Consider the following 26,900-nt stretch of genomic DNA (forward strand, 5'->3'; position numbering starts at 1 on the left):
AGGAAGAGTGGGAGTATTATTTATGTTTCTTTGTGGAAGAATAAATGATATGGGGTGAGGTGCTGGGTCAGCCTGGTTTTGATCTTGCAAGGAAAATTGTGGATGGAGCAGGGAGGTGCTATTGCTGCAGCAAGAGCCACAAAACACGGAGTATGTCTAATATTACATTTCCATGTCTTTTATTATTCCTCTACTTTCTTTTTGCTAGAGCTGGTTGAAAAATAATTTCTCATTTAAAAAAAAATCTCATTTTTCCATCTCAGTTTAAATTACTATTATTTTTAGCATGCTCTGCTGTTGGTTGAAAAAAGGGGTATTTGTTAATGACAGAGTTGGTTTTTTACATCCATTGTAGTTCTTTAGGCCTAAATTCCCTCTTCCTCATTTGCCCCAAAAAAAGCATGCTTGGCTTGGTGTGGGTAACTCAGATATGCCTTTTCCTCCTCTGGTAACATTGTCATCCAGTTCATGGATGGTCACCAGCCTCTTCAGCCTTGAGAGGGAGAAGAAACAGTATTCATCACACCTTTGCTTTTGAGATGTGAGAATTCCAGATTATGTCCAGAGATCTGACAAGTGTAAAGTGTGAGTTTTGGCTGTAATTTGGTACATGTGTGCCTTGGCTTGTTTGACTCTACCCATGTGGGTATTCCCATACACGTGTTTTAGTGTTTGCCAACAGGGAGTGCGGGTGAGCTGGTGATGAATAAAACTGGACACTGGGAAGCCAAGCATGAATTCTCACCTCTGTAAGTTGGTCTAGAATGATCCAAGGCTATTGCCATGGTAAATTTTCTCACTGTGATCCAGTATGGAAGGAGCTTTCACACGTGCCTTGACTGTGGGGACACTTGCCCTTCACTGGTTCCACTGGAAAGTGCAAAGTTGGATGCTAACAGGAAAAGACCCAGATGCCAGCAAAAGAAAGGTCTTGTCAATTGTGTTCAGTAGGTTTTCATTCAGCATTGACTTCTTGTCTGGTGAATTTGAGGGTTTTTTTCTGTAAGGCCATGAGCCCTATACTGGGTACTTTCAATAAAGAATAGTTTATAATTTACCTAAAACTGTCCCTCTTGCTCAGATGCTGGTAGCATATGAGTTTAGCAAGGACTGGCACTTTATGGGTTTTGACTCTTCTTATTTCAATACCTTGTAACTGGCTTCACTTCTTTGGTTTTCATACTGATTAGTGCTTTTATACATCACTAATGCTTAATTTTGAAAATGTCTTTTATTTTCCTCTTTTCCATCAACTTGTGATACAGAAGCAGCAGCTGATTGACAGCTGACTTTTTTTCTGCAATGGCTTGCTGAAGAGTTCATGCCAATGACATGTGGCTTTTCAGCGAAATAGGAAGACTTTATCACATCTTTTTGTTTTACCCATTACCTTTTTTTTCCAGTGGTTTGCAGAACAGTGAGTGCTAAAAGCCCAGTATCAGCTCACAGGATGCCGAGTTTAACAGATAGGGCTTTATTAGCTCTCGGTTGCATTTGTCTTTACTTCACAAGTCTCTATTTAGAATTACCTGTAAGTGGTTATTTTCCAGTGCGGTTTTCAAAGACAAACCACCTTTTTTCTTATTGTTGTTGCTGCTGGTTTCTTTAACTGCTAAAAGCTCATCACCATGCATATAACTCTTATGTGTCCACTGATAGCTTGAGTGGCAAGTTACAGAAAGTGGTGTAAGTGGCTTTTTGGAAAGAAAATTCTTCAAAGAGAAATATTTAACAAACCAAACAATTAAGAGATGCCATCTCAATCAATAAGTTAGAGTTAATTGGCTGTGTACAAAGCATTTTTAAACAACTTCCCTGAAGAGTCTGTGTATTGAGCTTAGAGTGCCTTTCTAGTGAGGCTATTTTCAAAGGCTGGTTTCTTCTAAAAAAGTGCTCGTTTTGAATTTTTTTTCTAATTTCCAGACTGAATGACATCTTGCATATGGGTCTCATTGAGTGAATATAAGAGTATTTAATAACAGCTTTTCATTTCTTCCTTTGCGTGTGTGTGCCTCCCTAGGAGTATCCCATGTTCTAGTGACTGCAAACTGCTGGTCTAAGCAACAGTCAGCAGCAGCTCTCAGCCTGTGGGCAGTAACAGCATTTCAGATGTGCTGCATTCAGGCGCCTGTGTTACCTCATTTTTCTGGTAACTTTATCAAAGTCTCCCAAGTACAAGACATTGACCACAAGCCGTGTGTTGGGACCAACGGTCTTAAACTGATAGTTCAACTTCATGCTTGTAGAGGTGTCATAAACTTTATTGGAATTAAAAGGAAAAAAGAACTCCAAACCCCTTTATTAGGTTATGGATACGTTTCCAAAAACGTATTTTATGCCAAGCCTGCAAAACCCTCTTCGGTGGTGGACAGGCATCATTCTCTGAACCTTCAGAGAACCTTCTTCAGGTGGAAAAAGAGCTTCCCCTCTCTTAGCAAGAGCCACCTGTCTCTTTGGAATGCCTCCCTCGGGATGCTGTAGGCCTGACTGTTAGAGATGGCAGAGCTTGCTGGACCATGTCCGAGGGGATCAGGAATTCACACAGTTGGACATTGGAAGAGTTGTTCCAAGTGGCTCGGTCAGTGAGACAGCAACCAAGCCTGCTGAAATGCCTGTCTGCTATCTACGAGTTCATTTCACCCGACCAGTGTTTCTTGCTTTGTGGCTTGTGTAGAGCTGTTAAATGTATTTAATGAAGCTCCCTCCCTATTTTTTTTTTCCCTGACCCAAATGTCACCTGTAAAAGTCAAGGTAAATGGTGAGAAAGGAAGAAATTGCTAGCATGAAATTTGGAGAAATAAGTAGTTCAAAGCAAAATACTTTCTTAATGCTTTTCCTGGAAATTGTTCTTCCCTTTTGACCCACAAAAGGTCCTCACTGTGACTTGTAAGCTAAAGGACTGTGATTCTGGGTAATAGTTCTCCAATAATTTGAGCAGTGCTGCATTCAGATGAAGAAATGTGAACAGGTCTTGTTCAGGCAGATTCTCCCTTGTGCCGTTGGGTAAAAGAGTGGGGAGTAAATCATTGAGTAGGTATATCTTCCATTCAGCAGGAGCTGCACATGATGGGATTATTAGTATTTCTAAACTAAAGCCCCTGACAGATCTTTGGATGCTTAAAGCTGTTGTGATGCTTTACCAGATGGTTCAGAAACTCAGACTGGAATATCTCATTGGCTGGTGCTAAACAATGACATTTCAAACCCACACGTTTGTTTGGATTTTAATTTTCAGGAGGATTAAAGCTTTTTGGGATATGGGCTGTCTCTTTCCATATATATGCTCAGCACCTTATGTAGTTTAGATGCTTTTGCAGTGCCTTTATAATTCATCATATTACAGAATATTTGGAACTGTTGCACATTTTTAGCCATGTGGTCCAGCAAAGTGCAGACAGGGATAAGTGTGCAAGTTGTTTAATGCAATGATTGTGATGACTGCGACTGCTTTGTCTTGTGTCTGGTAATTGTGTGAGCAGGTGATTATGCTGAAATGTGCCACTTTGGATTCTGTATCCCTCTGTTCTTTTCACTTCTCAAATCTTGTCTTTGAAGCCTCAGTTCTGTAAATACTAATGTGTTTGCATAACTTGTCTTCAGTGCAGTGTTGATGCTTATTCCTCTTAGAGGTTGAACTGTTCAGTCCTGACTCTACTCAATACATTGAATGAGACCCCGCTGCTCTTGGGGAGAAGATCAAAGGAAACTGGTTGGGTTTTATTCCCTTTCAGTTCCATGACATTTTGAAAACTGGATGGAGTGTCCCTCTGGCAAAATGTAAAAAATTTTTACGGCCTTCCGAATTAGGCAGTCCTCCCTGGCTGCCAACATGTCTGTCCTGGTTAAAACTACGATCCTTCTGCTACTTCTGAACTGCCTTGGAGCAGGAATGGAAGTACTACTATGAAATTCCCTTCTTAATTCCTTAGGGCAAAGATTGCTGTTTTGTTGTGTGCAGATAGTACTGGGTAGAGGTAGGCTACTATGTGAAAATGTGCACAGATCATTTTGGGATCAGGGGAAGGATTTGAGGTAAGTGTTTGAGGAATGGAGAACTCGTTTATAATGCTTGTTTAAACAACAGTGTTGATGTACATTCTAGAGAGCAGTGAAGCAGGATGCTTTGTTGACAAGTCTGGGAGGTTTGGCTTTTTTTGTCCCTCTCTTACCCCTGACAGCTCAATTAAGAGAATAGCATCAGTGGGAAAACAGTTGAGTTATGTTGAGAAGAAAAAGGACATTTGACATAATTATTTTTGTGTTGGACTGGTATGTTCTATCCCACTGTTCTCCATATGATTCATTCTATTTGTGCATGCTTGTTGCACAGTATTAAATAATGTGGTTTTGGGTTTTTTTTTCTGTTAAACAAGTATTCCCTTAGCTTGTCTCAAAAAGCTGACACATGTTCATTCTTCACTCGGGGAGTTCTGCATCTGTCGACACTTCAGACATAATCAGTTTAGATTTCAGCAGCTGATTAGTGCTCACCTCTAACCAAACTCAGAAGCTGCTGCTCCAAATGGTAACAAATAATATCCTAATTAGTCCTCTGCATAATGATAGCAGGGGCTGTAGCTGAAAGCTACTGCTCTCAAAGGCCTTCCTGCTCTAGTCCACTGGCCTTACAGACTGTTGGATCAGCATTTATGCCGAGCTTTTCTTCCCCCACCTTAAAATGCCTTGCAGAGCAATTAATTACGCACCTGAAGACAGGCATGAGGCACACAACAGTATTCCACACACAGCTATGAACGTTTCATTAGAGGCAGGTAATTTGTGTGTGATTATGAAAGCAGGAGCAGGAATGCTGGGCAGCACTCCAGGATTATCCCGTAGCGCCGGGAGCCGCTGCGTGTCCCGGCCAAGCTCTTTGACCTGGCCGGCTGATGCAGCTCCCGCTGCCTTAAATACTGCCTCGAATACTGCCTGGAACAGGAGCCCGCCGAGCAGCAGCTGCAGGGGCCAGGACAGCACGGAGAGCAGCTCCTCTCTACTCCCGTGCCTGCCTGCTTGTGACAGCACCAAGTTTTACCAGGAAGTTTTATATGGGTTTATGCTTTTCTGAGTCTGATCAGCTAGTTAGCAAAACATGCCCGTCCCTGTCCATTAAACGCTGTGTACTTCCTCTTAGCTAACACTTATTTTGCACAAGCCTGGGGATTTTATTTTTTTTTAAAATAAATCTATGTCTACAGAGGAGTAATTTAATAAGTACCACTCACCGGGATGGTACAGTAGCCACTGGCATCTCTCAGAACAAAAGTCATGTGAGCAACTATAGCTGGATTAGTGTGACCTCAATAGTACAGAGAACTGAGGAAAGAAAAGAGAGAGGATGAGGGGGAAAATGCCTTAAGGTGCCTTCAGGAACTGTACAACTAAAGTTGTCCGAAGGCAGGCTGAGCCAGCTGAATACCAGAGTACATAAATATCCGTTAGCTTAAAAAGGAAGTTTTAAAATGTCAATTGGATTTTCAGGTTTGATTCAATAACTTTTTAAAACCCTGCTTAACTTTGAAATTGAGAGGGTCTATTTTAAAACGTAAATCAACAGTAACAGAAAAATCACTTAAATAACAGCAAAAGTGCTGCTTAAATATTTGCTGCTGAAATGTTACAGTGTCTAGCTACTAAAATTGGGAATGTCACAAAATCAGCACCTAAAAGCAGAGCTTGTTGCTGAAAGTGCTTTATTACTGTAGCTGTTGCTTTTTCTGTTGGTATGGGGATATTTTCTTCAGTTTATTCAGAGTTCAGTCAAAGTGGGTAAGGCGGCTAGTAGGTGGAAAAGTAGAAAGATTTGTTCTCCTCTGCAAGCTGGTGAATAAAAACTGGTTTGAGAGGTTGAGGCCAATTCCATTTTGTATTCAGGATGAGGCTGACATGAGTGATGAATTTAAAAATCACTTAGAAAATGAAGCTGTTAATTATCTTTAATGTATTAACATGTAAAACAAATGTGTGAATAAATGAATGTTAAGCTTTTTAAATAAGTGCACAGTCTATCCCCTGAGGTAATAAAAAGTGCCTAATCCACTATAAAGCTTTCATTTATTTGCAAAATCACTGGTCTCTGTGGCTAATAGTTTTTGTTTAGAAAACAGCTGAGAAGTCCAAATACAGGGTTTAACTACAGTATTTAAACTGAAGTTTCCTGGTTGCTTTATTAAACTCCAACTTTAAAAGATGATTACATCGCTTTGAGTATAAATTGATTCACCATGTCTTCCTCTTTTATAAAATATATTTATCTTGGAGACGGGTACTAGAATATACCTAATCTATCTGCGTTTTGGTGCTGTAGCTGGTATGCTTTCCTGAGAAAATTGTTAGCTTAACCAAGATAGAAATTGATACAGCTTTTTTGAAGTGCATGAGAAAATGTCTAAATGAAATATTGTGGAAGTCTATAAAAGATGGGACTCATCAGGCTACAAGGAGGTGGCAAGTTCCTTCAGTCCTGAACCAGGTTTGTTTCAAATATTCATTAAGAAATTGCCATTAAAAGTGGGGAGGTACTTATGACTCTTCTAATTCATGTCAAATGGCAGTATCAGTGTGAAAAAAGAAGAAAATTGTACAGGAAGAGTTGTCACATTTGTGCTGGAACACTGAAAATGAGATGAAATGTGGGAGTGCGTGGTGTAGGGTCAGAGGCCAGGGACTGAATTTCCACTGTAACCTGCAGGCCTGGAAATGACAGAGGAGGAATAGGCTGGGTTTGGGTGATGTGAGATTTGTCTCGAGCAGCAGCGTGATAAAGTTAGGAAAAAGGCACGTGCAATGACGTGATCTTGCAGGTGAAGTGTTTCCAGTGGACAAGGGAAACAGTGATGCTGTTCCACCAGCCTGAGCAGCAGGGTAGCTTGGCCCACGCAGAGGTTTGTGCTTCAGCCACCAGGCATCTGTTTCAGGAGCTCCCTTTTTCAGATGAGTCTGGGAATCTCTCCTCTCTGTCAGGAAATGAAGGTCTGTTCTGCCATGTCCAGTCCACCTGGTAAAGCAAACCTTTTGAAAGGCCATGGGATCAGGCCCATTGAGCAGCACAGGAAGGGGTAAATACCAGGCAGGGTGGCAAGTTATTTAAACTTAGAAAATTGTCACGAGAAGCAGCAGACTAGGAATGAGGCAGAGTTACCCTTTTGCTTGTGCCAGAATGTGGGCAGCAGTCTGACACATTTCTGAATGGGATCATATGGCACCATGGCCTGACGGGAGAGGGCTGAGAGTCACGTAGGGCAACGAGGCACCTTTTACCTCTGTAGGGGTCACCAATTGTGTGCCTGTCTGAGCCCTAGGCAGCGCCTTCCTCATCCTCTCCAATTCTCACTCCAAGGCTGGTGGCAGCCCCTCTCTACTCTGAAGTCCAAGGCAAGGCCTGCAAAGGCTGTGCATGGATCACAGCGCGGTTGTGCAGCAGGAAAAATGTCTTTTCCACGTTCTTTTTGTGTCTTTGTGCAACTTGAGTTTGCTACCCTGTTGATTGGCAAGAGCTTCAGTAGGAAAACCTAGATTTTCCTTGGCAAGACCCATGCTAGGTCTATAGCAAAGGAGCAGTTGGCTACAGGAGGTCCTGGGATACATGAAGGTATGGTTATGAACTCCCTTTAGTTGGATGAGCTGTTCTGTATTTTACTACAGAGCTGGGGTAGCTTGGAATTAGTGAGGAATAAAAGTTTGTTCCTCTTTGCATTTTCTGTGCCACAAGGTAGCACAAAAATGAAAGTCTTCTGACAGTTTGTATTTCAGATGAATGAGTAACAGCAGAAATCAATGCTCAGACTTATGTCTGAACCACTGGAGATTTAACTCTCCCTTGGCTAACTGAAATTCTCATGGCTGTAAGAATTTTGGCTGAACCACACACTATTTTTCATAAAACCTCCAGCAAGTTTTGTCTAAGTAGGCTGGCAAGTTTGCTTGATTTTATGGAAGATGCTTGTTCAGATCAAAACCCCTCAGCTGCTGCCAAATTTTCATTTAGCCATTTTCATAAAGTGCCATAAGTATGTGTCTAATAAGGGTCTCTGATTTAGAGCATCTGATATTCTGCTTTGCTAACTACTGGGTTTGGGTTTTTTTAAATGTGTAATCATTTTTATTTAATGTAAAGCTCCATAATAAACTTGGTTTTGTTTCCTTTCCCATGTGCTTATCATAAGAAGAAAACAAATGGCATTCTTCTGTAATGTGGTTGAAATAATGAATTCACTCCAATGATCAAAATTCAGTTTGGTCATTCCTTCTCTGTGAATTCTGTCAGACAAACAAGGGATGCTGCCTGGGTAGACGATGAGACACGGGATTAATTGGAGGTGGCTACCTGGAATTTTCAGACAGTGGTTAGTAGAAAGAGTAAGTTGTAATGTTCTTGAGATCTGTAAATGTGTCTGTTAATGCCAAAACAGGCTGGGATATATTTTCAAAGTACAGTTCACTAATCCTGCTATCAAATAATGGGATTTATGCATGTACCTCCCATGAGCTGCTTTGAAAACATACCTTTAAGTGTCAACAGTTTTCTGGATGCACATTTAAAACTTACTGAATTCTTTAATTGCTAGGAGTAGGAATTGGCCAATGCTCTCAGCTTTGATCACATCTGAGGTACATACTGAAAGGAGCTACTACAAGAGAATTTTTGGTATAGATGGCCTAAAAAAGCTGGGTTTTTCTAGGAGATGTGTTTCTTTAGGAACATCTATCTATAGTGCTGTTCAGGAGAGGCCATTCCAACCACCCTTACCTCAAGATATCTTGTCTGTCAGACTCAAACAATACAAACCTGTACATGGATATATGCACTGAATATAATTTGGTGGTTTGGTGGGTTTTTGAGGGCTTAAGATTGACCACAGATTAGTACGTGCTCACCTCGAGATGGGTTCTTGGAATGCGATCATTCATTATCTCATGGATAGTGTGACACGTGGGAATCAGCCCTTGCAATTTCATTTCCATGTCTACACCTATCCTGGCTGCTGGCTTACTATCACTGCAAGGGCTGCTTGGCAAGAGGAAGTCTGGTTGAAAAATATTGCTGACTTTTTACCTGCTTCCTTGGAATGGAAGACTGAACATCACATATCTTTTTTTCTTCTTATCAAGGAATTTGTTTCCTGGAGGCAGTCTGAAAAATGGCACCAGGTATCCCTGTGTGCAAACAGACCTCAGTGTAAGGAAGCATCCTGTAAATACCATGTTAGCAATACTGGGAAGACCTGGTGGCTTCAGGATTTTTCTGCAATAAAGCTGGGGGAATGTAGAACAGTTGAGTTGAGAATGATATATTTAAAAGCCAGGAAGCAGAGAAGTGTCTTCTTTGGTCCTCTTGGTAGTTCTGTGGAATAATCACTTTGGAAGCAGCTGTGACACCTTAGAGGAGCTCATGATTGCCATTTAGATATGGGATATTTTGAGAGACCAAGGGCTTTCCTAATATTTTGCTCAATACAGGACATGCTATGAGATAAGAATGGTAAATTTCCTGTTTTTCTTAAACCCTCTCAGTGATCTGTAGCATTTGAGGTTCTTAGCTCAGTGCAAATGAGCAAACTTAGTGGTTTTGTCTGCTTGATGGTCGTGTAACTAGCAAAATTGAGAATATTTTAGGGAAAGGAGGAAATCTTTGGAATAATTTTGTTTTTCACTTTTCTGAAAGGAGTATCAGGTGGCCTGTGCTCACTGTCTTTTATTCTTTCTGAGCTCCTGGATGTGCAATTTTTGCTGTTGGCTGGCTTTTCACCAGCGACTGGTCCAACACAAGCCACTAGATCTAGGAGTTCAGCAGATTCATCCAGGACTGCCATTTAGTAAGTCTGCTCTAAGCTCAGTTAAAAACTTCAAATTTCTTCTCCAAGTTACATTTGCCTGAGTTAACCAGGCATTGAAACAAATCTGTGTACTTCTGTTCTTCTTTTTACACTGCTGCTTCGTTTCTGGACCTTTTAGCCCTGTGAAACAGTTGGCGTGTGAACGATGTCTGTCCCTCCTGTACTGATAAAAAAACTCAAAAAGGTCTCCTCAAAATTGTCTCTTCTGCTGGGAATCAACCTGCCTCCTTCAGTTGTTCTTGATAATGTATAGGGTTTGGTATTTGGCATTTCCCTGATTGTTTTTCAGTGGATTGTTTCTGGAATAGTAATAATATGCATTTGAGAAAGGGAATTGGGATTTATACAAGTTCATCACTATTAGCAAATATCTTGGATCTGATTTTGGAAACACACTAAAAGCACTGTGGGCAGAAGGGGGCAGGGGAGGATCTGTCCCTCTGTCCCCTCAAGTGAGACCCCACCTGCAGAGCTGCCTCCAGCCCTGGGGGCCCAGCACAGGAAGAACATGGCCCTGTTGAATCCAGTCCAGAGGAAGCCACTGAGATGATCAGAGATCCTTCCAGTTCTGGAAGTGAGCTGACAAGGAAGATGGAGAGACACTATTTAGTAGGGCCTGGAGTGACATGACAAGAGGGAATGGTTTCAAACTAAGAGGGCAGGGTTAGATGGGATATTGGGAAGAAATTTCTCCTTGTGAGGGTGGTGATGCCCTGGCACAGGTTGCCCAGAGAAGCTGTGGCTGCCCTGGATCCCTGGAAGCATTCCACGCTGGGCTGGATGGAGCTTGGAGCACTCTGGAAGGTGTCTCTAGCCGTGGCAGGGGCTAGGAGCCACATGCTCTTTAAGGTCCCTTGCAACACAAGCTGTTCTTTGATTATATGAACATTTATGTGCTTGTGTACCTTGGAGTAATGCTCTCCTCATTCCCCAGGGGTCTGAGGACATTAGCAAGCCCCTTGGGCTGGTACCAGACTTGAGTGTGCACCCTAGAGTCTTATTGAATTTCTTTCTAGATGGATTAACCCCATACTTAGCTTCTTTACTGGTTCCCATGTGTGGTGCTGGCATTTCTCAGCCACATTTCTGCCATGATACGTGGTTACAAATGGAGGAGCCTCCCTGACCACAGTCCTGGAGGGGGCAACTCTGTCTCAGTTTCCTTAAGCCCCATGTTAAACTTGGCTGGACTTCTGTCCTCCTCTCCTCTGCAGCTTTTCTCTATAGCTGTTTTAGTTTCCAGAGCAAACATCTTTACATAGACTTGTGACCCTCATCTGGGTTTTTTGCTCTGTCTGGTGTGCTGAGCTGTGGTTTTGAGCACTTGTGCACACTAACCCCCAAGCATGAACAGTTTAGGCACATATGGCTGTAAACTGATGAAGCTATTTCAAGCCCACATCTATCAAACATCACTTGACATACAATGGCTCTGTTCCTTCACTGAGCTAGTCCTCTTTCAATTTAATTTCATTACTTTGCTTTTTAGCAACTGTAAAATGATGTGCAATGTTATACACTGAAGCATGATGAGGGGAGAGTGGACCACAACCACATTTTGGTCTTTCTATATTTCTGTCCATCACATAAATAGACAAGAAGAGTTTTTACAAGTAAATAACTACCTATATATTTTTAAATAGAGGTTTAAACTGACTCCTGGAGTCATCTTATTTCATTCCAACCTGAAATATTTTCACTTTTGGCACCCTTTGGCTCCAGCCTTTATCTCTATTTACTGTATAGGCTCCTCCTTAGATCTTCTTCCAAAATGTTTCACCTTAGCTGTTGCCGTCTGGTGCAGAATCTTCTGCTTTTTAGCACTCTGAGCATACAACATCCCATGAAATTCCTTCATGTCACTGCAGTACCATCCCTGGGAATTCCAGAGGCTTTGCTAAGCATGACCTCTTCTGCCTCGCTCCAGCTGCCGCAGTCTTAAGCACATTGCTGTCCACATTATGCTAGCCTTTCATTCCTGTGGCATGCACTTCCCAAAACTTTCCCACCACAGTTCATTTTCTGCATTAGGCCTAACAATATTACCTCTTATCTCTCTACCAGATATAAAGTGATATTAAACTGAAGGTCTTTCTAATAGAATTCACTGGAAATTAAGTCTGTGTTGTTGAAATTTTGGTAGGGGGTCATTTTTGTGACAGCATAGTTCTTGTGATAGATGAGAGTTAAGCTCCTTTCTATACAATAGGTTATATTCCTTGCAAAAGTTTGATGTTAATAAAAAAGGTTTTGGGTTTGTTATTCATGGAGATGCAAGTTTGTGGAGTTTTTTTTTTCTTTTTTTGATGGTATTATCTGAAAACAACGTAATAGGCTTATTTCTGGTTTGCAGAGAAGGCATTTTTAGTGCTAGCTGATAGTGAGCCAAAGTCTCTGAAACCTTAAAGTTGTGGTTAGCAGACAGCCAGTCTAGGAAATTAGGTCACCATTACCTCACTATTCTGTATTTTTCTTTTTTTTTTTTTTTAAATTCTGTAGTATATCCTGTAGTTGACACTGCTGCTGTCTCACCAGTGACACCCAATATGGATTGGATCCCAAGCTGGCAGTGAGAAGGGCCTGAAGGCAGAAAGGGGTGAATTCAGAGTGTGAAATTGGTGCCAGGTGTGAAGAGCACTGGGGGATGGCTGGCTTGTTCCAGAAAGGTCTGGGCACAAGCTAGGAGGAGTGTCAGTGTTGGATCAGGGGGATTACAGAGCTCAGGGCTGGAGTTGCTTCCCTGAAGGTTGTGGCTTGGCAGGAAGGCTGGGTATGATCCTGGTCCCTGGGGAGGCAGCTGTAGGTGCTCCTCCTGCTTGAGTGGGTATTTGCCCCTGCACTCTCAGCTGTCACAGCCTCCACTGCAGCAGAATCATCCCTGTGTGGGTTGGTGGGATGAGGTGGGAGCCAAAGTAACTTGAAAACCCATACCTATTTATATAAAAATAAAAAAAATTAGGTTTTTCTTCTCTTAGAATTGCTATTAGCGGAGTCTGGGAGTAGCTGAAAGCTTTATCCCCATCTGTTACACTATGCATGGCTCTTCTAAGGTGTGACCTTATCAAAGCTGGAATCAAAACACACAGTAAAACTCAAAGCAGGCTTGATCTAGTTGAGATTCCCTTCAGTAGACCATGGCAATGGGGAACAATGGATGTTCATTCTTTCCTTAAGTGTGGTTTTATCAGCAGTTACTGTAAAAATAGTGCTTCCTGGCTTCAGGATCTTTCCCCCTGCTTTCAAATTTGTGTTTGCTCACTTAACCTAAAAATAAGGAACGTTTCTACTCCAATTTTAGTGGTGACTGAGCCAGTGGAGTCACAGCAGCCACGTTAGAAGAACAGGTATTTGTTCCTTGTCCGTGGGATTATTTGTTAAGTTCCAGCTGCAGATCTTGTACTGTTTTCTTCACAGGCCAGCAGGAGAACAATTTATTGTTGGATTAGTCTTCCAGGCCCAGGGCAAAAAACCTTTCAGAGAAACCTGACACATCATTATACAGGGCTGTATTTTTTTTTTTTTTTGATTGCTTTTCAGGTGTGCTTTCCCTGCTTTGGGAGGGCTTTCATGAGTCAGTGGGAATATTGTGACTAACTCAGTTCAGGATATGTTATAGGGAGAGAAGAGACTGGAAAGGGGAAAGAGAGATCCAGTGATCACACTTTGTACTTGTCTCTAAGCCCCAGATTCCAGCAGAGGAGCCGATGACTTCAGCAGATCAAGTAAAAACTGACTTCTCCCCCCTTACCCTGAGTCTCTTAGCCTGACTTAGTGCCCAGGAGGCTGTTCAACCATGCAGGTTTGGGTTTTTGGGAGGGCTGGTTGTTTTTGCGCGAGGCAGTTCCTGACACAAGTTGAAAGGTGGGAACTGTAATTTGTATCTTGTTGAATTAGCTTGCAGGATTTTAATAAATACAATAAATACTACAGCATCAGCTTTTTTCTTTTTTTTTTTTTCCTCCTCCTTCACCTGTGACAGCTTCAGTTTACACACTCCATTTTTCTTGTGGAAATTTTATTGTGTGACCGTTTCCTTGTTTAGTAATACAGTGGCTTGGGAGGAAGCAACTTTATACTTTTGATCTAATTTTAAAGCCTCAGAATAGGTCATTCACTCCTCCAAACAATTTCTGAAGATTTTCAAATAAGGCATAACTTGATTTAGAAGGTGAGGAGTAAAGTGTCAGGGCCAAAACTTTGAAGGAGCTTTTATGTGTAACCTTATTGGGATTTTTAATGGGCTAAATACAGCACTGTAGGCAGAAGCTGTAAGCTGAGAAGCCCTCCATCTCAGCAGATCCTTGGGGATATGCCCTTGGGAGGGTTTCAGACTGCAAGAAAATGTGGAAAAACAAGAAGATTGCTCTGCAGGGATGGACATAATGTAGGGAGAGGTTGGGAAAGATAAATCCTTCTGGCCCCCTTCATTATGAGAGTAAAACGACACTTTTGGCTAGAAGCCAGTGAAACCTGGGAGATCTAGGATGGTGCAGACAGGACTAGCAACAAGTTTTGTCAGGGAATGGATTGGATGAGTGCAGATCTGCCTCAGCTCTGTGGTTTTTGTTCTGAATACAGAGCATTAACCCCTCTGTTCCTGCTGCTTTCCAGAAGCAGAAACACGGCCGAGCCGCTCAACCCCTCAGAGCAGATGGGAAAAAAAAAAACTGCAGTGGATTTTAATTAAACTTGGAAAAACAAGCGGAGGTAGAGGAATGCTGTGACAGGAGGTGTAGGATTGCTGGAGGAGCATGTTGTTGTGATGCTGACCCGATGATACAGAGGTTAACAGCCATCCCATCTTCCCCACGAAATCAAAATTCAGCAGCAGCGTGGAGAGGGAGGGGGCTGCCAGCCAGATTGGCTCCCTCATAAGGAGCATTAAAACAAACAAAAAATGAGGGTTTTTTCAATCAATAGAAACTGAAAACTATTTTTAGCAAGAAATGCTGCACTCCATCATCCCAACAGGTGATTTTGATTTAACCATTTGACATTTTGGTTTCACCTGTGTTGGCCCACCAAGGTATGGCTGAGGCGGTGTTTTCAAGGAGACAGGAAAAATGCCAGTCATCTTGAAAGCCTAAACTCTTAAATTAACTGAAATGCAGCACCTTTCTTATTTCTATAGAAACTAATTTTTCTGCAACTGCTAATTTATTAGGCCTGTGATAGGCACAAAGTTTGACTTTCAAATTAGACTTCAAGAGCTAGTTTTTGAAAAGCTGTCGGGGTTGTTCTGCTCCTCTCAGGGTACATCTGCAGTGTGGTCAGAGACATCAATGAGCTTTTGGGCCAGCTTTAAATGAGCTGATGTGTATGGGCAGGGAGGGCCAGCAGTGCATAGATTTTGGCTATCAACCCTCCCTGGCATTGCAGCCGTGCCCCAGCACCCAGGAGAGCAAGGGAGCAGCAGAGGATCCTCCAGGCTGAACATGCTCAGGAGCCTGTGGGTGCTTGCACAATCCCATGATCTTCAGGGGATGGTATTTAATTTTTTTATGGAAGTTGCATGAAAACAAGACAGGGTAGAATTTTGACCTGTAAATAGGATCTATTTGGGAATAAGCCTTTTCCAGAGCTATGTAATGATAGTTTTCATTTCTTCAGTTAGAAACAAATGAGGGCCACAATCCTAAAAAGGCTCGCATGGAGGCTTTATTTAAGATTCAGCAAGTACTGAAATTAGCCTGTAACTTCAGGGCTCTGAAGTTCAGTGTGCTCTTTTTGAGAGCCTCTGACCATGGAGTGTTTTACCTGGGAATTTTTGTACTCACTGCTATAAGTCTAGCCATGATATCTTTTTTCTTTCCAGAGCCTACAATTTAGTGTTAAGTCCAACTTTTTACAGGCAGGAGTTAGCAAGGAGCATAACTTTATAATGATACGAGGTAGAGCTGTCAGGTTTATTAAAATGTCCTTTTTCTAACGTGGAGGAATTAGCAGTTGTATTTTAGAATAGGAGGTCAGAATGATGAAAACACCCACGAAGGGTAACTCTGAACAGCCTGATGTCACTGAAGCTTTCAGCAACCAAAACCCCTAGAAAATACTTCACAAGATTTAAGGACACCAGGCATTTAATTTTTTATCCCTTGGGGTTTTGCACTGGCAATGCTCTAAGGAATGATACTGCTGATAAAATTGAGATTTTTTTTTTTGGTGAAACTTATAACTAATCTTTTGCTGCAAATGAGACAAAATATGGGGAAAGTGCTGAGGTGTTAACTGTTGTAGTACCAAGGAATCATGAATGAAATCCGAATTGCCTTGTGTCTGAAGGCTTCTGAGGGCACTGGGGAAGTGGGAAAGGAGTTGCTGTTTGCAGTCAGGTCATCACACTTAGAACAGCGTTCCAGTTCTAATTTTATGCTCTTACTTTGCTTGCTTTCAAATAATATCAGTCTCTACCATTCTCAGTGTGCTGGTTATAAACCACACCAAACCTTTGAATCCTTGAGTCCCTTTTCTCTATGACTTTTCCTCCTCTGGGGTATGAAGTACATGAGTGTTATCTGCCCACCTGGAGCAGATCTGAGACGTGCTGTGGTCTGAAGGAATGAGAACGGGGTTGGAAGGCAGGAGGTGGTGAAATCTACTTCTGGATTGCAGAGCAGACTTAAGCTACTTCACCTTTCTGTTTTATTTTCCTCCCTAAGGAAGTAAAGGGGTAAGGATGTTTCCCTGCCAGCCTCCAGGATGGGTGGTGGGCAGACAGTTGGTTAAATGCCACCTGAATCCAGGACAGGAATGTCCTTCAGAGGCTGTTCACAGTGGCCTGGCACAACCACAGTGGTCTTTCCGTGTGGTTGCTCTGTGTGGTGTGTGTGTGATCTGTGCTTTCTGCATTCCTGACCGTGTTTACTTGTGGCTCTGGAGAAGGAGATGGCACAAAGGTCAGCCAGCTCTGTGCATTTTCACACAGACATCTCCAAGCCCCAGGTTTCTTGTGGGGTGCCCTGGTGCTCTCAGGACACTTCCGTGGTTAAATGTGGTCAAAGGCTGTGTGTCCACTGAACACCAAAAAGTCACTTACGGGAACCCTGCCTCTCACTTTTGGCTTTTCTTCTGCAGTTTTACTTTATGAGCACCTTTCTTCCAGTTGGGGGAAAGGCTGGCAAACAAACACCCTCTCACCTGCCAGCAAGGACCACACCTTGGCCTTCCTGAGAGTCATAGCAGTCAATAATTTATTGCAGGGAGTACAAATCTGTTTTCCAGTTCTGCTCAGGCAGCAACCAGAGAACTCCAACCAATTGGTGATAATGCCTGTTAGAGTAACCTCTAACCTGAGAGCAGCCGTTCTTAATATAATCCAACTACTCTTTTTTTTTTTTTACATTTTTTAAAATTTCTTAAAAAGTACAGAAAACCTGTTGATCCCTCACAGTTTTGCTGTAGAAGAAGTGATTGTTTTTCTATCCCACAGGTAAGGACCCAGGCTCACATGGTGTGCTCCATTCCTGGCAGCAGGGAAAGGATAGGACCCTCATCCCTTGCCTGCTTGTTCTCATGTCCTTGCTACCACAGGCTGTGTGCTCCTCTTCTGGCTGAGTTGTGTGACCAGGCTGGGCTTCAAAAACCAAATAAAAACCTGGAGCTGTGAAAAATCAGAGTTCAAAAGCTAAAACACTGTTTTCTGCAAGAGGATTTCTTAATTTTCCAGTTTTTATATGGCTGTTCTGGTTTAGAACATAACCAGTACATCTCTTTTGAGCAGTAACTGGCTTTTATAAAAATTACTTAGGTATAATATTTTAAATGCAAGAAAGTGATTTTTCTCCATTACTTTTCTTTAAAAAAAGCCCTAGAAAATATCCAAGCATGTGTTTCTTTAGGATATTTTTTTTTTTTTTTTTTCCTTTCAGCAAACCTGTAGGTTTTCTTTTCTCTTTTCAGTTCATAGGTCTTTGAGAAGATTGTTTCTTTCGAGGCGGGTGGGGAACTGTGTGAGTCAGCCTGCAGGACTTCAGCCCTAGCAATACTTGTGGAGTAAGGAGTAACTCCAGCTTCTGTTAATCCACTCTTTTCCAGCATTATGCTCTCATGCACACTCATAACTTGGGATTAAACCTGGCCTTGCTCCGTGTCCTGGCTGGAAGCTTGATGGGAAGGAAGGCTTTGCATGATGGATGACCGAGTGCAGCCATGTGTCCTGGCATTTTCAGGGCAGATCACAACATGCCTGTAACAAGCCCTGAGTTAATTACTGTGGTCACACCATTGGAGCCCAGGCCTGTCCCCAGAAGAGCTGGGTATGGAAGGGCCTGTTGTTTATTAGGCAGTGAAACGAGCTGGTGAGAAACCTTCGAGCTCCCTGCCCTGTCTTCAGTGGAGAGAGTGTCACTGCTTTAGGGAAAGGTAATGGCCAACAAGCTGTGGCTTCTGTGCAGCCATGGACAGGAGTCCATGGGGGTGGACAGGTCAGATCCTAACAATCTCATCCTAATGTGTCTGAATCCTGCCATTCTCTGCACTCCTTAAAACATCTTACCCCCTTTAGTGGTGGTTTTCCTTTTGCTGTTTCACAGGGCATTAGCAGCAGTTTCTGCTTTGCTGTAGGATGCTCTGGGTGAGTGCACATAACCTTGTTGTAAAGTTGTATGTGAAAGCTTTCATAGGTTAGTTTGTCTCTCCCTGTCCTTCCCTCCTGCTGTTTCTCTGTAGTTGTTTCTCTCATGGGAAGAGGGAAAAGAAAAGGGTCAGTTTTTACCACTCTAGAGCAGAAGAGTGGATCTTGGGCATTACAAAACAGCATCAGTGGAAAGATTTTCACTGTATGTGAAAGACAAGTGCATGTTATCTTCCCTTCTTCCCAGCTTGAGTTTGTATTTCTTTTTCCAAGAATCAATAAAGTAATTAAGATAAGTACAGGATTTTCTTCTCTCATAAATTAATCTGTAAAAGGGAATTTTGTATAAGCAATTCCAGTAACATAAAACACTCTTGACTAAAACTTTCTCAGTGCCAGACACGGCCTATAATATTGCAAGAACATGACCTGAAAATCACGTGTAAAACATAGAAATGAAGGCACAGGTAAGCCATGGAATGTTTGGATTTTTGAAGGGCCAAAATAAGCCAGAAAGTAGAACAAAGGGGGGTGGTGGGCCATCTGAGCATCTCCCCCCAAAGCTGGGGAGGCATAGCAATATGGTCCAGCTTTACTTCTTATCTGCCAAGAATGACTTGCTCTGAAGATGATTAAGGACCATTGTCTTAGCAATAAATGGTTTCAGCTGGAATGGCTGATAAAAGATTGTCCAGCTTTTTTGTGGAAGGATCTGTGAAGTTCTGCAGTGGATAATGCCATCCACGTGGAGTTCATTTTGAGGAACTTCAGCCTTGCAGAGGTGAGGTATCTAGTCCAAACTAGTAATTACATCTTGTACTGTAGGCTTTTCCAGAAACCAGCATCTCACAGAACAAGTGGAATGAAGTTATTTGCCCTCTGGAGACGCCTATTTCTTTGGATTGACTTCACAGGGAACCTAGACAGTGCTAGCAGGGACTTGGATAACTAGCTGTTAGATCTGTAAAACTAGGTGGCATAAACTTGCCCTTGCAGCAGTAAATGGTAAAGTGATGGTTTAAATCCCCATGGGGAAGGACCAAGAGAGATGGGAATGTGTGCCCAAAACCGTTTTGGAATTTGAGTATGGTGAGGCCACCTCTCATGCTGGTTACTTCAAATGCAGTGGTTGTTTTGATATACATGCTCATAACAGTAAGGATCTTTGTAGCAGCATCCAGGGTGCTGTCTGCTAGTGGAACTCTTGTGCTCTAGAGTGAGGAATTTGGTTAAATATACACACCACCAGATGATTATGTCTGAGATTAAACTGGGAATAAAAATGACAGACTTCGGTATGTTTGCTCAAATAACAGAGATATAGTGACTGCTGTACAAGCTTGATAGTACTTTTTATTCCTTCTGGTATTACTGTGGTACCTGGAATCCTTACCAAGGAGCAAAGTCCTGAGAATATTTATGGAACTTCATAAATATGAAACACTTTCACTTTCCTCTGCTTATTTTGCTGATATAACAAACTAAACTAATCAACTCTACAGAAACATTAACACTGCTTATGCAACACTTCACTCAGGCTTATTGCTCTCTGTCTCCCATTGCCCATCTCCATTCTCATTACTTAGTCTGTGAACTTTGTGGAGTTTTGTGTGACTTTTACGGAACGGGGAAAAGGATCTCAGTCTGGAAAGCACTTTGAGTTACATCATGGTCAGAATTATGTCAAGGATCTTCCTTGTTCTTAGGTGGAAGAACACCTCCCTGAGTAGGAGTTGTGCCAGCTTTCTTCTCCTCGCGGAAGTGACTGGACCAGCATCGCACCCTTGGTTAGAGCAGATTCTCATCTGCAGCTCAGCTGAGTCACTGTGGCTTTAGGCTTTGAGGCTTCTGTGGCTGCCTCTGGACCCATCCTTGGGCAGCACAGCTGCTTCACAAGGGGCTGGCTTCACTCAGGAGCCTTTGTGGGTTAAGAGCCAACTGAGCATTTGCGAGGTTGTCACAAGCGGTAGTACAGCCTGACAAACAGCACAGTGGATAAAAGGATGCAGTCCCTCTGCTGCAGTTCTCTGCCTTAGATGAGGTGCAGAGCCCAATTTTGAAGTTACTAGGTCTGAAGCTTCTCTTGATCACATCTTGATCACATGATCATTCTTTTGAACAGCTCTTGCAAAAGAGCTGTTCAAAAAATTTAGAATGTATAAGGCTTTATTTAAATGAACCTGAGGATTGCCTCTATCTTCTCCCTTTTCTGTTTATCCAAGAGAGTTTTCAGAGTGTGATGTGTTCTCCTAATGATTGCTGACTTGTGGGAGACTATGGAATGCCAAAGGTGTGACAAACACCCCAACCCATTAAAAGTGAGGCTACTTTTTTCCCTGCCAATACAGAGAAACTGAAGGTAGCAGGATGTAGGGGATGTGTAGGACCTGCCAATGCTGAATCTGGGCTCGTGAGTGCTGTTCCTGAGTGTGAATGGTAGAGAGCTTACTTTATTTTAGCTCATAATAATGTCTTGCTTTCTACTGGCCATAGCTGTTGGATTTTTTTTTTTTTGCGGAATTTAATCTGAAAACACAAAAAGTTTGAATAAACACTGAAATATGAGGCCGGTCTGTTATCTTTCAATGCGTTCTCCACTATCTCTATTGTATATCTAGATATATAATATTGCAGGCTGACTAGACCTTTCCTCCCCCCATGCTCCCAATCCATCAAACCACATCCAGACTGCTACAATTCTGAAGTTTTCTGTTATTGTTTGGTTTGTTGGTTTGGGGTTTAGTTTGTTTTTTTTCAAATATGAACAAGTCCATATTCTCAGTAACAAATGCCCTGACACCCAGCCAACACAAGTATAGAGCCCTGGCTACTGGTTATTTACCATTTCTTGTGAACTATTTTTTTTGCCAAGTTCCCTCACTAGATCCACAGTTAAGAGAGCAACTGGGTGCTAATCCAGTAAGCAGAAAGGGTGCAGAGAAGCTGCTGCAGCCTTTGACCAGCAAGGAGCAGTCCTGATAGCATCTGTTGTGCGAGGATAAGGACTGGAAATGACAAGGCCAGTTTTGGAACAACGGTATCCGTGTTTCTGTACCCTTGAGGACGAGGGGGACAAGTGCCTACATGTGTTGGATTCTGTTAGCTGGATCCAGTTGCTGTGTTGAGTTAATGAAGGTCATGCTATTCTGTGGAATGTTGGGAAAGCAGGAGAAGCCGAAACCGAGCTGGCCCATCCCCAGGCAAACTGGTTTTAACCAGGAAAAAGTCAGAGAATGCTAAGAAACTTCTTGTACATCACCTCAGGCGGTTATGTATTCTGTTTCCTAGTTACATTTTTTTTTTCCTGGTATCAATTCCAAAACAAACAAATGGAGAGAGAGAGAGAAGGGAGAAAGAGAAAAGCATTCCTTAAAATAACCCTTTAACATCTCGGGCCAAATTCTCTTCTCCTCGGGCCTGAAGACGCAGCCTGTCTGTGCTGATACTGACAGAGAGCACCCCAGATCTGTGCTGCAATGGTTATAAAATTAAACACTGATCCCTTTTTCTTCATTCAGAAGTTGTGTCATAGGACTGTGGCCCATCTTAGGCACTACAGTAAGTAACAGCATAGGTGAGTAGGCAGTGCAGGTACAGACTTCCTGACAGACCTTTCTTCTGTCTCTTGGGTAAAAGAGCACTGGGCAGGAAGGAACCCTGGCACTGTTTCGGATCTGCAGGCACAAGATTTCAGGTTCTAGCACTAGCTTGGGTATTCAGAAGTAGTTGTTCAGCACTAGTGTTTCCTGTTGGGCTTACTGGGAGAAATGGCACGACCAAAGGCCACTCCCAGAGTGCCACAGTTTACTGCCCTGCCTTGGGAATGCTGAAACCTCAGGCTCCAGGGCTGACTGCACATTTTCACTTCACTGGGGCATTTGCATTGCATGATTGTCATACTGCAATGCTTGAATAAACCTTCTTTTTTTGTCTGTGGGTGAGCACATCCACTTCCACTCCTACTCTGTGTTATTCTAGTCTTTCAGCTAACTTTTGCCTCCAAAAAGTTAGGGAGTTGATCATGCCCCACTTTGGAACTGACCATTTGATCTGCTCGAGAGCAAAAGTAGAAGACATTTCTCAACTTCCCTGCACCGCTGCCCTCTGTGTCATCCTGTTTTGAGCTCCTCTATACGGCTCTTAAAGTGCTATATAAGGTTCTGAAAAGTATCACGTTGCTTGGCTGGGTGCTGGAGGCAGGAGGGCACACAGTCTCTTTGGCGTGCTCCAGCAGCCAGTGGAAACAAGGGTAAGCCAGCTCGTGTACGTCTTAGCTTTGGCAGGGATGATCAGAGCCGTAGCTCAGCAAGAAATCAGCATTCCCTCTGCAAGTGAAAGGTCAGGAATGCAGAAAGCTCACTGCCTTTTTAAGAAGGTTGAAAGTTTTGAAAGTTTGCCCTCGGTTTTTTTTTTCCAAAAAGAGAACAAATCGGAGGATAACAGTCTCGTTTTCTGGTGTATGTTTGGCTGAGACTGTGTCATCTAATCTGCTTAAGAAATGGTCACATGTAATATTTTGAAAAATTGGCAACCTCTGGGTCAAATCCATTCCATTCAGCCCTGCTGTTTGCTTGATGATTGACCAGTGGCCAATGATGTTTGGTATCCAGCTGACATCCAAGTCCTTTCCTGAATTCTCCTGCCAACAGTTAAAGGTACAGTCAAAACAAAAGCTATCAGCAGATATTTCCTCATTAAAACCTGTGCTGCTGGGCTCAGGGCAGACTGATGGGTTCAGGCTGCTGCAATGTTTTTCAATCAAGGACATCCAAACCCATCTAAGAAAAGAGCAGAGTTTCACCAGCAGCAGCACATGTGTCTGCATTTGTGTATATGTGTGTGTGTACCTCTTCTATCAAAAGCACTGGCACAAATGCACTGTTATCAGTCTTGCTGTGAGAGTGGGTGGGAAACTATTCAGAGCAGCTTTTTCCCACTGGAAGCCTTTGGTGTCTAGAAATCAAAGCTCTCTGCAGATGTGTGCGAGTCTTGATGAGATCTAAATTGAGAATTCTAAAATCCAGATGGAATTTGTGATGAAAACAGATGTGTGATCAACACCCTTGCCAGCTTAGAAGGCAGAGGCTGCAGCAGTGCCACGAAGAGCTTGGGCTCCATCAGTCTGAGTGCTCAAAGTGTCTGGCAGATGCCAAAGAGAGGCAGAGGTTCTTCCTTGCACCTGACTCAAGGTCTGCTTCATCTTTGTGACTTTCACAATGTCAACCTTTGATATTTTCTGTTCCTGCAACCCCTCTTAAAGCTGGTGCTCGTCGTGTTGTTTATAGAGGATAAAATGGATTGAATGTTAGATAAGATTTTGTTCCCTGTCTCTTCAAAGAGATGCTACTTTAGTGGATATTGTTTCTTCTTCTTTCCAAATGACTATTAAATACCTATTTTGCCTTAAATCAACATCCAGGTTCTGTGTGCTTTAATCAATGTATTCTGTTTGCAATATAAGAAAAAATTTCTGTAGTGACGCAAAATATTTTCCCTTCTTGGTATGGTACCCAGCCATATTTTAACATTGGAAATAATGAGTCATGGAATCAACAGCACATGGTGTGGTCTTTGTGAAGACATCTCAACTGGCATGGGGTCATATTATCAGGCATCAGCCTTAGAAATTTCTTCCTACTCGCTCAAACAATTTCTCTATTGTACAAACATATGCAAAGTCCTGCCCTTCTCTTGCTTGCAGCCTGTGTTAAACTTCAGTTATCACTTGGATTTATGTTCCAAGCTTTTCTTCATCAAATTAATTGAACCCAAGAGTAGATAATTTAAAGGCTGTATGGAGATATTGTTTTCTGAAGGGCTCATAAAAGAGGCAGACTGTTACTTCTAGCTTGAGTCAAAATATATGGAGGGAATACTGTGCAAGTTTCTTTGCAAGCAGATGTATCTTGTCCGTGACAGTGAAGGCACTGGCTTTACAAATGCTGGGAGTCCTGTAAGTGCTCTGTCACCCTGAATTAGGATTTGTTTCTGCTTCCATTGACTTAAGCACATGAACATTAATCTCCAACGTTAATCAATTTATTGTCTCTGAACCCCCATAAGATAAAGAATTACAATCTCTATTTTGCAGATGAACTGAGTTGCAAAGAGATTTAGATTCCTGTTTAAACATGTGTTTAGGCACCTAAGGATGCAACTAGATTCCAAGTAAGATTTATGGAAGTATCTTAACTGATCTTGAGTGGAAGTTTAGAGCCCAGAGAAGTGAAGGGATTTATAAGTTCAGTAAGGCACTGCCTCATGCTGACTTCCCTGCTCTCACCCGTGTCTAGGAGCAGAGCTAGATCGAGCCCAGGGCTGTAGGAGAGGGAAGTTGGAAGAGCCTGAGCCCTGCGCGTGGGGACAGCACTTTCAGACACACACAACCCTTCTGTTTGTTCCCAGCCTTGTCATTCCATCACTGCCTCCTTACCCCCCCAGGGTAATTTTCAGATGCTTTGTTTCCAGGCACAGCAGAGGGTGCAGCTCCAGGACCATGGAGGTGTAGTGGCTGTAGAGCTGCTTTGTCCTGTTGTGCCTGGGCAGCCAGTGAAGGCCTCTGAAGTAACTATTTGTGCAGGAGACAGGACAGGAGGCTTAGCTGTATCACTCTCCAAAATATGTTAGTATAGTTAAGGATATACACAGGTTTCAAATGTCTGCTTTTTAATTTTTTTTTAATTAAAAAAAATTATTTCAACAATGGCCATTTCAGAAATTTTTCCTTAGCTCCTGATGCAAAAGACTGACTTGAGATTTGTTTGCATCCTTACAGCCTGCTGGGAATGAGCTTGTTGTGGAAACCACTAGGTGGAAATGACAAATAATAAATTTGTTGGAAAAGGCAGCTTGTAAGCAGGAACCAGAATGAAATTTGAGTCAAGTTAGATGAAAATGTTGGGGGAGAAAATGCTTCAGCAGCACTAAAATGGCTTATGATGTTTGAAAGTAGAAAATGTTTCTGAGTTTATTTCAAAAATATGTATCTCAGCTCAAAAGGGCCAGCACTTGAAAGGGGGAGGTGGCACAACTTCAGCAAGGTTTTATTTTCTTTTTGCCCAAACAAATGTCTTGAGTTAACTCAAATGATTTTCATAGCAAATGAAACATTTCTGTTTGTTTGACCCATATGATTGTTTCTTTGTGTTTGGTAGTCACTGTGAACACTCTGTTTTCCCTGTGTCTCCTACCAGAACTGCAAGTTGGAGACTGGAATATTCCACCTCCGTGTGTGCGGGGTGCAGCTGCCTGAAATAAATCTCCAAGTTTTAAACATCTCAGGCCCTGCCTCATGGTAAATGCTTTATTCTTACCCTGGAGTGAGAATCCCCTGTTGATGATATCTTGAAGGAAGCTGCTGATCCCAAAGCCCCAGGCCAGAAACCTGGCAACAGAGTAGTAACAAGGCATTGTTATATGAGCAAGTCACTTGTGCAAAGAGTCTTTAGCATATATGCACGAATAAAGGTGGTTGTGAGTGTTCCAGAACTTTAAAAGAAGTCAATGAGCTCTCTGTGCACATGCAAGCAGACAAATGAAGCGTGGCATTTGATATATAAAATTATTTATCTCTCCTGGGAGTACTCACACTGCCTTCCTGAGCCCCTCGGATCAGATTTGGCACAGGGGTAGTTGAATCGAACATGGCTGTGACTGTAGCCTTCACAACTAGAATTGTGCAGGTACATGCACTTGATGGGAATGTGACAAGGGAAAATTGAAATAAAGTCTGCTAGACAGCCGATAAATTTGCTTTATATCTTTATCTTTTCCTTGCTTGGCAATTATTTCAGCAGGTGCTGGACTACTTTCTGCCTGCTGTAAATGAGGGGGACTCAAATGGCCTACTGTAAATTCTTAATATTTCCTGTACTTATGAGAAGACATAATCATCTGAAGAACTTGTATATTTAGTGTGGATTAAGATGATTCTTAAATAATGCCTTTTTTTTTAAAGCCTAAGATTGGTCATAACTAGTGTCAGGTTGCTTAGTACTATACAAATGAGATGTGTTCATATTGTCACCAAATAGGTAACAATCTATTTTTTAAATGGTAGGGTGGAGTTGCTGCTCAGGTCATTCCACATTATTTGTTGTAATTCAGTAGCCAGTTAATGACAACATCTCACTATTAGGTTATAGCCCTCCTAGGTTATGGTTTTTAGAACCGTAAAGCAAGAGTTACAGGGTTTCAGGGGTTGATTACAGAGAGGTTTATTGTTATTTCTTACACTTAAATTTGCTAGGTAGGTTAAAACAGCCAAGTAGGAGATCTGGAATAGCAATGATGTGCAGTTAAACACTGAAAAATGCTTACCTCTTTTACAGAGTAGAGCTATTAAAGTATTGCTTATTGTACATTAGTATTCTGTATTCGTTACCTGCGGAGCTACTACAGGCAGCAGAGTGAGCAGGCTGTACCATTTGTGACTTCATGCTACAGCATTCTCGCTTGCCTGCACAGTTGACCCGATCCTGTATGTCATCAGG

The 26,900-nt window shown here is 42.3% G+C and overlaps 1 protein-coding gene across 15 annotated transcripts in view; it reads left to right on the forward strand.

The window, feature by feature from the left end:
• Window positions 1-26,900, forward strand: part of IKZF2 (IKAROS family zinc finger 2) — a 117,426-nt gene that overhangs the window by 21,918 nt on the left and 68,608 nt on the right. The gene's annotated exons all lie outside the window — the stretch shown is intronic.

Source organism: Passer domesticus, chromosome 10, assembly GCF_036417665.1.
Source record: "Passer domesticus isolate bPasDom1 chromosome 10, bPasDom1.hap1, whole genome shotgun sequence".
NCBI lineage: Eukaryota > Metazoa > Chordata > Aves > Passeriformes > Passeridae > Passer > Passer domesticus.